Source organism: Tenrec ecaudatus, chromosome 2, assembly GCF_050624435.1.
Source record: "Tenrec ecaudatus isolate mTenEca1 chromosome 2, mTenEca1.hap1, whole genome shotgun sequence".
NCBI lineage: Eukaryota > Metazoa > Chordata > Mammalia > Afrosoricida > Tenrecidae > Tenrec > Tenrec ecaudatus.
In genome coordinates, this window is record NC_134531.1 from 212,134,014 (window position 1) to 212,144,257 (window position 10,244).

Below are 10,244 nucleotides of genomic sequence, written 5' to 3' on the forward strand. Positions count from 1 at the left end.
GGGCTCCTTTTGGCATCACAGCTTCACACCAGCCTCCACTGACAGGCACAGGCACAGGCCCATGCACAAGCACACACACAGGCACAGGGGAGCCTGGGCATGAGCATCATCAGCAGGGAATCAAACCTGGTCTCTTGCCTAGAAGGCGTGAATTCAGCCACAGAACGGCTACTACTACCGCCCCCCCTCACCCCCCGCCCCCCCACATAGGAATGCTGTTGCCTTGCTAGTGAATAATGCCCGGCCCACAGGGCTTCCTAGGGCAGTGATCAGATCTTAACATTGGTAAACCAGGACACCATTGATAAAACTCATCCTGGCGAAATAGCCACATGGCAGCTGAAAACCGTATCCCCTAGCTCGTCGTTCACGCTTTCCAAATATCAGAACTTTTTAAAATACTGCGTGACAAATCGTTAAAAATCGGGACTGTCCACCCAAAGTGGGATGTCAGGTCACCTTAGGCTGAATTTTGTCTTTTAACTTTTTGTGGTGAACTAGGTGGGGCTCTTCCACAGCTTAAATGACTCATTCACCCTCCACATGGCCCGTTCTATTGGCACCTCCTTTGCCACCATCTCCCACTTTGAGGCGTTTGTCTTCCTGTCTGCTCTCCAGTCTCTCCCCTCTCCCTTCTCTCCAGGTCCCCCCCCCACCCCCACCAAGCATCAGAGAGGGTGAACTCTTTATGGGGATACAACCCCAGGTCTTGTCTTCCACAAGCAGTCTTGGGGGTTTGAACTATCAACCGCTCACTTTAGCAACCGAACGCTTTGAGTTTTGCTTCCAATCACACTTCCTCCCCTGGCTGAGCCTAGTCCAGCCCAGGGCTCCTGGTGGGAGAGTATCCGTGTTTCCAGAGCCTCAGGGTTGGGGGTGGGGTGGGGGCACTTCCCTTCTGCAACAGCTCTGTGCAAACAAAGCCAGGAAGACGAAGCTGAACAGCGCTGATGTCCACCCACCCTTGCCTTGCAACAGTCTCTGCCTGGGGTCTGGCCCTTCCTCCGCCTCAGTTACTCTACTGAGAACACCCAGTATTTACAAGAAGAGGCAGAAAACCTGCCAGCCCCAACTCCACAGGGTCAAAGACTTGGCTTGGGAAGATGGAGCTTGGACTTAATGGGAGGGAGGATTATAAGTCCCATAAGTACGGCTCTGCCAACCTTAAGACACACTTCCTGCACAGGCCAGCTCGGGGTTCAGTCCCCTTCCTTAGGACAGCCTCTTTCCTGGCACATGACCCCAAGAGATGTCTAGAGGTCATGCCATTTGCCGTGTGTGGATGGGCATGGGGTGGTGAAGGGGAGGCTAGAAAAGGACTGCAGTTGGCTGACGGAGTGCCTCTGGAACATTCCAGATAAGAGACGGCAGCCTGAGACTCAGAGGAAGAAGACTCAGTCCTGGGAGATGTGCACATCTACTCGTGGAGCTCTCTCCAGGGCACTGGCCTTATTTCTTCCAAGACAGATGGGTTTATCCTTTTAACAGTATTTTCAATATTCTTCACCAACACCGCAATTCAAATGCATTAGTTCTTCTTCAGTCTTCTTTATTTAATGTCCAACTTTCACATGCATATGAGGTGACAGAAAAATACCATAGCTTGGGTCAGGCACACCTTCCTCCTAAAAGTAACATCTTTCCCTTAAAATACTCTACAGAGGTCTTGTGCAGCAGATTTACCTAATGCAACACTGTTGCTTTTTGTTTTTTTAAATTATCTCTGGACTGCTGCTTCCATGAGCATAGATTGTGGATTCAAGCAAGACAAAATCCTTGACAACTTCACCCTTTTCTCCATTTACCATGATGTGACCCAGTGGTCCAGTTGTGAGGATTCTGGTCTTCTTTGCATTGAGTGGTCATCACACTGAAGGCTGCAATTCTTGATCTTGATCAGGAAGTGCTTCAAGTCCTCCTCACTTCCAACAAACAAGGTTGTGTCATCTGCATATCTCGGGTTGCTGATAAGCCTTCCTCCACTCCTGATCCTGAATCCTTCTTTGTAAAATCCAGCTTCTGAGATGTTTGGCTCAGCATGCAGATCGAATAAGTATGGTGAGAGGGTACAACTCCGGCTGCATGGTTTAAAATCAGGAAAGGTAGGAGCACATTAAAGAGGCCTGTTCTCCACACAATTGCCTGGTTGCTTCACAGAAGATCCCATCATGCAGTTGACCACTGTGTGGGCTCACAGAGTGGGGAAACCCTGGCCCACCCAATTTGACATAAAACCTAAATATCAAAGCCCTGAACATAGGGAAAACAACTCAGATATTCATCAACTGATGGATGGATAGCAACATGTGGTCTGTACATACAATTGAATATTATTCAGCTGCAAAAAGGTTTGAAGTTCTGACACATGCTACCACATGGATGAACCCTGCAAACATACTAAGGGAAAGAAGCCCATCACAGAAAAGCAAGCACAAAAGGCTGTGCTTGTCATGAGTGGCTGTCAAATTGGCCCCCAACTCATGGTGGATCTAACTATTGTGATCCATAGAGCTTTTATTGACGGATTTATCTGAAGTGGATCACTAGGCCTGTCTTTCTAGCCCACTTCAGTCTGGAAACCGCTAAAACTGTTTAGCAACACACAAGTCTCCACAGGTAGCCCAGACAATAGCTGCCTAGCGTGTGAAATGGATGGGAATCCAACCCAGGCCTCTCGCGTGGAAGGTGTGGACTCTACAGTGGAACCGCGCAAGCCTCTTTCCCGATATGCACTGTTTTATAAATGTAGGAGATGTCCAATTTGAGCTGCTGAGAGTCACTTCAATAGTTGCATTGTGAAGCTGAGCTGGTCACCGCAGCAGTAGCCAGCGGAAACTCCCCGAATGCCTTCCAGCTCAGGTGTCCGTGGGGAGTGCCCACTTGATCTCATGGACAGAGCCCCAGACCAGCAGAGCCTCCAGGACGCAGGTTGCAGACTCGTGGGAGGCCTGAACTGTTCACCTGACTGCTCGCTGCCTCCGATCCTGAGTTGGAGATGATATCACAAGGAAGCAAGAGGCCCCAATTGATGTGGCCGAAAAGCATTCTGGGGCCAACCTGGAATGATTGTATTCCCCTCTGGGTAGCATTTCAGAAATGTGGGCAGTCATTAAAGGGATATCTCAGAAGCACCCATAGGAGCTGTTTCTCCCTTGGGTGCAAGCTGCAGTGCAACTGCCTGTCTCTCCTATCACATGAAAGGCAGGATAGGGGGATGATCAGGGGACACCTGCTCAGTGCCCAGACCTGTCCACCTGCGTCACTGGGCCCCACCCCAGCACCTCCTTCAGCTTCCCTTAGGGCATGGCTCCACCTGGCAGGGTTCATACCAGAGCAGCTCCCCAGGCAGATGTGGAGGAGGGGACAGGGTTGTGTGCAGAACTTGCGGGGCCCGGTGTAGAATGAAAACATGGAGCTCTTTGTACAGAAATGATTAAAGACTGGAAGACATGAGCAGCTGGGCACTGCGCCCGGCCTTCCTGAATGAGGGTCTTGCATGCCCGTGGAGTCAGGCCCGGGGCAGGCAGGTCACCCAAGGCCCACAGTCTTCGGAATGCAGTCGAAGAAGACAGAGCAGAACAGGACGGTACTGGTCAGTGCTGTGAAGTTCATTTGTGTCGGCACGCAGTGTTCCGGAGAGGCACTGCCATGTCTGACTGTCTGCTTCCGGCAGTTTACCAAGCTCCTTCCTCACCCTCAAAGGTGAACAGGCTGAGGGAGCAAAAGAGAGCCACGGAGGTGCTTGGAAGACACAGGAAACACCTCCTGACTGGCTACTCAAATGCAGCCGGGCCCGGGGTTGGATGACCAGACCATTGGAGACGTTTCTATGGAGCTCAATTAACCATGGGTTTCTCAAAAAACACTGGTACTGCAGGAAGATCTGCCTGACGTGTACCGTTGGATTCAGAAGAGAATCCCAGAAAGATTCTTACTTGTCCTTTTTCCAACTGTGTAGATCCTAAGGCGGCCAGGAATGGGGGATGCCCGACACCTCACTGTGCTCAGGCAGCACCTGTTCGTGAATCGACAGACCTTGTGGCTCAGAATGGGAAGCGGTACACAGCAGGTCTGCAGAGGTCTCCCTTTGCTTGATTTATTCAGATAATCTGAGAAGTAAGTCTAGATGAAGAATGCGGTGTTGGGATGGGAGGAAGACTCACTCACAACCATGTAGTATGAAGATACAACCTTGCTTGTTGAAATGGAGGAAGCCTGGGAAAGTTTCTTGGTGAGTATGGGATACAACAGACTGTTCCCCAGCTTCTCTCCCCCCAACAGAGGTCAGACCTAGGGCACTGCTTGCAACCAATGGTAAATGATTGTCAAAGTTATCTCCCTGAAGGCATCAGCCATGTCTGTCCCACCATAGGTGGGGCTCACTCCCTGCTGTGAGGGAAAGTGGACTGCTTCCCCTGCAAGCTTAGAATACAGGCTCCAGCACAAATACAATCAAGGTTAGGCGGCCCCATGAATCTAAGATCCGCCCATCGTGTCACATGCGTGCCCTCAATCCTTCCTCTTCCTATAGCGTGTACCCCCTAGATCATCCCATTCCATTACTGCATTACCTATAGTACAACCCCTTCCTGTGACATATGTCTTTGCCTGTAACTAGAGGGCTTGCATGCCCCAAAGATAGAAATAAATCACTCTCCCAGCCCCTGCTCTTCCCATGTTTCCACATGGACCACCAAGAAAGGCTCAGATGAGCATGCTACCATGAAATGTGTCTGACTCCTTTATTGTATTTTCTCTTCTATCTTTCTTACTCTCTCTGACTTTACTATAACCTTTATACACCAAAACCATACAATTGCACTTACTGAACCCATGATAGTGTGAGGGGCTGGCTTTCCCCCACAGATGAGGCTCACAGCCTCCAGCCTCCAGTGAGAAGGACATCGGAACGTGAAGAAAGCAAGAATCCTGCCCACTGGCCTGGCACACAGCATCGTGTTCATTGAAGAAGACATTGATGTTGCAATGCAAGTCCCATGCGTGACTAACTCTAGGTCTTAGTACACAGGTTTGGTCTGTGGAGTTGTGACTTCCTTCCCAGTAGTGCCTTTGAAATCCCTGTGATGGTCTGTAAAGCCCTGCCTTTCCCCCGGCACTGAGGTCTTCTCGCCAATGCCCTGTGCCCTCTCCTGGTATCCAGTTGTTTATCTGCCTTCTGGGACCATGAGCATTTCTCAGCCACTTCTGCCATTGCCCCTGCTGCACCCGATCCCGTGGCTTTGCACATCTGTGGGTGATGCCTCACCCACCACTGGGCTCATTTACAAGGGGTTCTTGGCCTATTCATCTTCCTATCAACATGACTTCAGGGCTGTAAGTGTGGAGACAGACAAAGCAATGAGAAGCAAGGAGATGCCATTCTAATATGGCAAAAATGATTTCATTTAGAAAGATTGCCACAAGGTTGATCCCAATGAGGTGGGAGTTAAAGATGTCCCAAATGCCCTAGTTTTCCAAGATACTGTGCTACTCCCTTCTCCCTAGGACCGACTAGGACTCCTCTCTTCAGTATTTGCCCTTGCGGCCCACATTTTTGTATTGGCTGCGATGTCACACAGAACTCATGAGCCATTGAGGGGATGGTTCACGTGGCTGTGGAGGGCTGGCAAATCATAAATCTGACGTACAGATGTCTACCTGCAGGATCCTTCTCATTCATAACAAATTAAGCTGTTGACTCACAAGGCATCAGAAGCTGGTGTATCAAGTCAGCTGATAGGTGGCTGGCTCATGTCCCAAGAATCAAAGGTCAGGTGGAGATGGCTCAGACGTAGGAACCAGAGCAAAGTGTGCAAAATTTGCCAGAGTGAGTGAGTGAGTGCAGCTACAGGGACGTGAAACACCTACGACTGAAAGCAGGTCTGCCTGACTTACCCAGGAAAAGGCCTTCGCCAGACAGGAGGACGCAGGAAAGGAGGAAGAGAGTGTATCTGGTTCTAAAGGAATTTTCTAGATGCTGCGCGCTCCACTTCTACCCATATCCTGTTAGCCAGACCTTGGTCACAGGGAAGTAGGGGCTTGTAGTCTTTAATCTGCATGACTGTCTCCCAGCCAGCCGCCGTGGGCGAGGAAAGAAAAGGACAGACACATTCTGACACTAGGGTTACATCGAGACGGCTGCCCACGTCTGGGGCCTCTGTTCTTTGGGGGCAGGAGCTGGCATCTACTTGGTGCTCATCACCAGGTGACCGGCGTCATCTTCCGAGTAGGCTCAGTCAGGAAGGGGCGGGTGTCACAAAGATGGCTCCTTGCCCACACCCAGGCTTTAACATAGGTGCAGGTGTTGTCTTCTGATCTATACCTAATCTATAGGCCAATTCCTCCTCCTCCCCCCAGAGGTAGCTCTGCCTGATAACTTGAGTCACACCCTCTAGTAAGGTGGCGCTCAAACATATCCCACCTTAATGTGATCTCATTAGCATAACAGATAATTCACTCCCCATGCAACTGTAAGTACCGATGTAGAGCCTAGAATTTGCAGTACATCACCAAATACGGCACTGCACACACACATGCTGTGGCACTGCCAGACAGGAAAGAGTGAACAATGGAAGCAGACGGAAAGCAGAGGAGCGGAACCTAATCTCATGGGGATGCCTTGTCCTTGCACCATCGGCCAGCTGTGAACTTGCATCTTGAGTTGCAGGCTGTTGCAGCTCCAGACAGGAGGAAGCAGGAAAAGAGAGAGAGTGTGTGTATCTGATCCTCAAGGAACTTTCTAGACGCTGCCTGAGAGGTCAACACCGAGACACTGAACGGAGCTAGGATTGCGATAAAGAACGTGAGGTTAAGAGCGGCTTTATTAGGGTAGGGAAAGAGCTCCCGGGAAGGAAGGAAGAGCAGAGAGGGACAGAAGCATTTTGATCTCCCGGGAGATTCCGAGACCCAATGAGTTAGGTCAGGGAAATCGCAGCTTGTCGGTGAGGCGGTGGGAGGTATCTAGGGCTCGAGCTAGGGAGGTAGACGTTGACAGCAAGAAGGGAGATTTTTGCTTGCAGCTGTAGGACCTTGAGTCAGGATGTGCTCCCTGGGAAGTGCTTTTGTTGTTTGTCAGCTTTACTCCCTGGAGCGCTGGGACAGGGGCTGCACAAGAGCAGACTGCAATAGGTCATTTATCTTCCCAAGAGGCTGGAAATGGGGGCCTTGAAGTTCTATCTTCCTGAGAAGCCGGAGAGGAGATGGGAGTTGCCTAGTCTGGCCCGGCCCAAACACTGCCTGCTCCACTTCTACCCATGTCCTGTTAGCCGCACTTTGGTCACAGGGAAGTAGGGGCTTGCAGTCTTTATTCTGCGTGACTGTCCACCAGCCAGACGTAGAGGTTGATGACGAACGAAGGGGAGGGGCAGACACTGTTCAGATAGAATTGCAGAGTTGCAAAAACGTGGGGGACAGATAACATCACCCTAGTTTCTGACTGCCATTCTGCCACGGAGTGCCCCTGAAGGAGTCCCAGCTCCCAAATGTAAGACAGAATGACACATCGTCTGGCTCTGTTCTCTCCGCCATCACTGCAGTGTGAGTCTATTGTTGTGCTTATTGTGTCCGTCCATCTTATTGGGGGTCAGCTTCGTTGTCATTGGCCTTTTCTTTACCCCAGAGGTGATGGATGAGCCTTTCTAGTCACCGGTCTTTTCCTAACCCTGTGTCCAAGGTCAACAACTTGTAGTCTTACCCTCTTCATTTTTTTCCTGACACTCTCCCACCCGAGTCAAATGCTAAATGAAAATATGAAAAGTCTCTGGTTTGAGGACGAGGGATGCGGCCGCCAGATAACACGCATGGGGTGATCTCCTCAGCCACCACTGGAGCCGGTCCACGAGGCGGGATGGCCTGCCCTTCCTGGCAGTGAGAAAATCAACCTCAAAGCTAAGTAGACCAAGGCTTCTGAGAGAGGGGGAGCAGCAGTGCCTGCTGACAGGTCCTCCTGTACCCAGGACCAGTGGTAGGAGCCCATCCTCCCAAACACAGGTGATCTTTCCCAGCCTCCGGAGGCAGCCCTGTGAGCCAAACTCCTTACCTTGCTGGCCTCTGCGGCCCAACGTGGATGGCAGAGCACGAAGGCGTGGTGCAGACCTTCTACAAGCTACACTGTTTGCCATTCCTTTGTGATGCTTCCTCCCCCATGTGCTCCACTTCCTTCACGTGCTATATCCACACCCAATAATACGGCCAAAGAGCAGAAATCTTAACCCACAAGACAATCTTATTTTTCACTTTGTTTTCTTCGGTTTTATACTTTTGTTCTATCATAATATTTTATTATGTTTTTCTAGTTCTCTCCCATTTCCTCTTCCGGCGCGACCCCACCCTCCTGAGATATGAATTCTCCCCCGTTAAGAACAGGCAGGTCTGTAGATTCTGGCACCCCCACCAAAACAGGGCCTTCAATACCCAGCCCCCCAACACCCACTTTTTTCCTCTGAGTGCTTAGACCTACCCACATTCACGCTGCCATAACAACAGAACTTCAGCACCAACACCCAAGCCACACCCAGTCTTTTGTTTTTAATCTCTTCCCTTCTCTGAACATTCTCCCACATCCCTTCCTGCTCTCTCTTTCCTTGTGAAATATATTTCCATGAAATCTATTAATGCTGATGACCCATCTTAAAATACTGCATTGTTTTAATTAGTGTGCTCTATTTGATTTCTCTAGAATGGGAATTATAGAACACTTCCTTGTGCTCATGTGGAACTTGATGCACAAGTTCAAGAGGCAGTTGTGAGAACAGAACAAGGGACTACTGCATGGTTTAAAATCAGGAAAGGCGCATATCAGGGTTGTAGCCTTTCATCAGACTTGTTCAGTCTGTGTGCTGAGCAAATCAGTAGAGAAGCTGGATTCTATGAAGAAGAGTGTGGCATCAGGATTGGAGCAAGACGTATAACAACCTGTTATGCAGATGACATGATCTTTCTTCCTGAATGAGAGGAGGGCTTGAAGCACTTGCTGATGAAGATCAAGGATTGAAGCCTTCAGTGTGATTACAAGTCAATGTAAAGACCACCAACATCCTCACAACTGGACCTATAGGTAACATTATCATAGATGGAGAAAAGTTGAAGTTGTCAAGGAATTGGTCTTGCCAACTCCGTGGCACCACCAACAACATTTCACTTCTCTGGGTTCTAATACCCATTGCAGTGGCTACATAAAACTTAGAGACAAATTCATCATTGAAGGGTTTATTAAGGGATTTAACAGCTGCAATGCCGGTGAGAAATGCTCAGTGACACGTTGTTGTTTATCAGGACCTGTTACAAAGTTCTATCAAGTCTGCTAATAAATGCCCAAAGGGGCATACCATTCCACTCTGAGCCATCCCCAAAGTATTCAGTTTAAACTCCTTTGGTTAGCAAACTCAGCCCCTGAATTAAGTGCCCAGAGGCACCCCCTCCAGTAACCCTCAGCCTAAAGACACTCAACTCCATTTCTGTGGGTCAGCAATACCAACTTCCCCTATTAAGTGACCAGAGGTGCCCAACCCACAAGCCAGCCCCCTAACGCCCCTACCCATTTCGGTCCCCTTTTCTCCATTTCACTGCTGCGTTTTTCTGATCCTATTAGACCGCTCCCACATCACACGACAAAGCCAACTACTCCTACAGGACCCAGCAGCTCACACACCACTAAGAGCTGAGGAAACAGCAGCCAAGCACAGTCATCCCCCAAATCAAGATAAACAAAACCAAACAACTGAAAATCATCCAAACCCAATGGAGTCTTCTGAGGAAGAGACTCTGAAAGGAAACTACCAGCAGCAGGGTTCAGAGAAAACGGAATGTTGTCTGGGTCCTTTCATGAGTGGCGGGAACTCTCATGAGAACAATGGAAGAAATTGTAAAACTGAAATCCTCAAACCAAAAGAAATCCCAGAAGATAAAGGGTGAGATATCAGATTTAGGCAACATAGTAAAAGATCCGAGGAACAGACCCGAAGAAAGGGAAAATCAGCATCAGCAAGCGTGAAGAAAATCACCGATTGCAGTCGACCAGAGAAACAATCCACAGAAAAGGCCCCAAATCCATCTGCAGGGTCCCCACGTGGGTCAAGCTTCCAGTGAATGCCCTCTGACCACAGTCCAAGGATGTGAAAGCCTTACTGTCCGACAGAGAGCATTGCACAGTTAATCACGGCAGATGCAGCTGAAGTTAAAGCCTAACACCTTATCATTTATTTCTCTTTTGATCCAGTTTATTTTTAATTGTATCATTTTCAAAA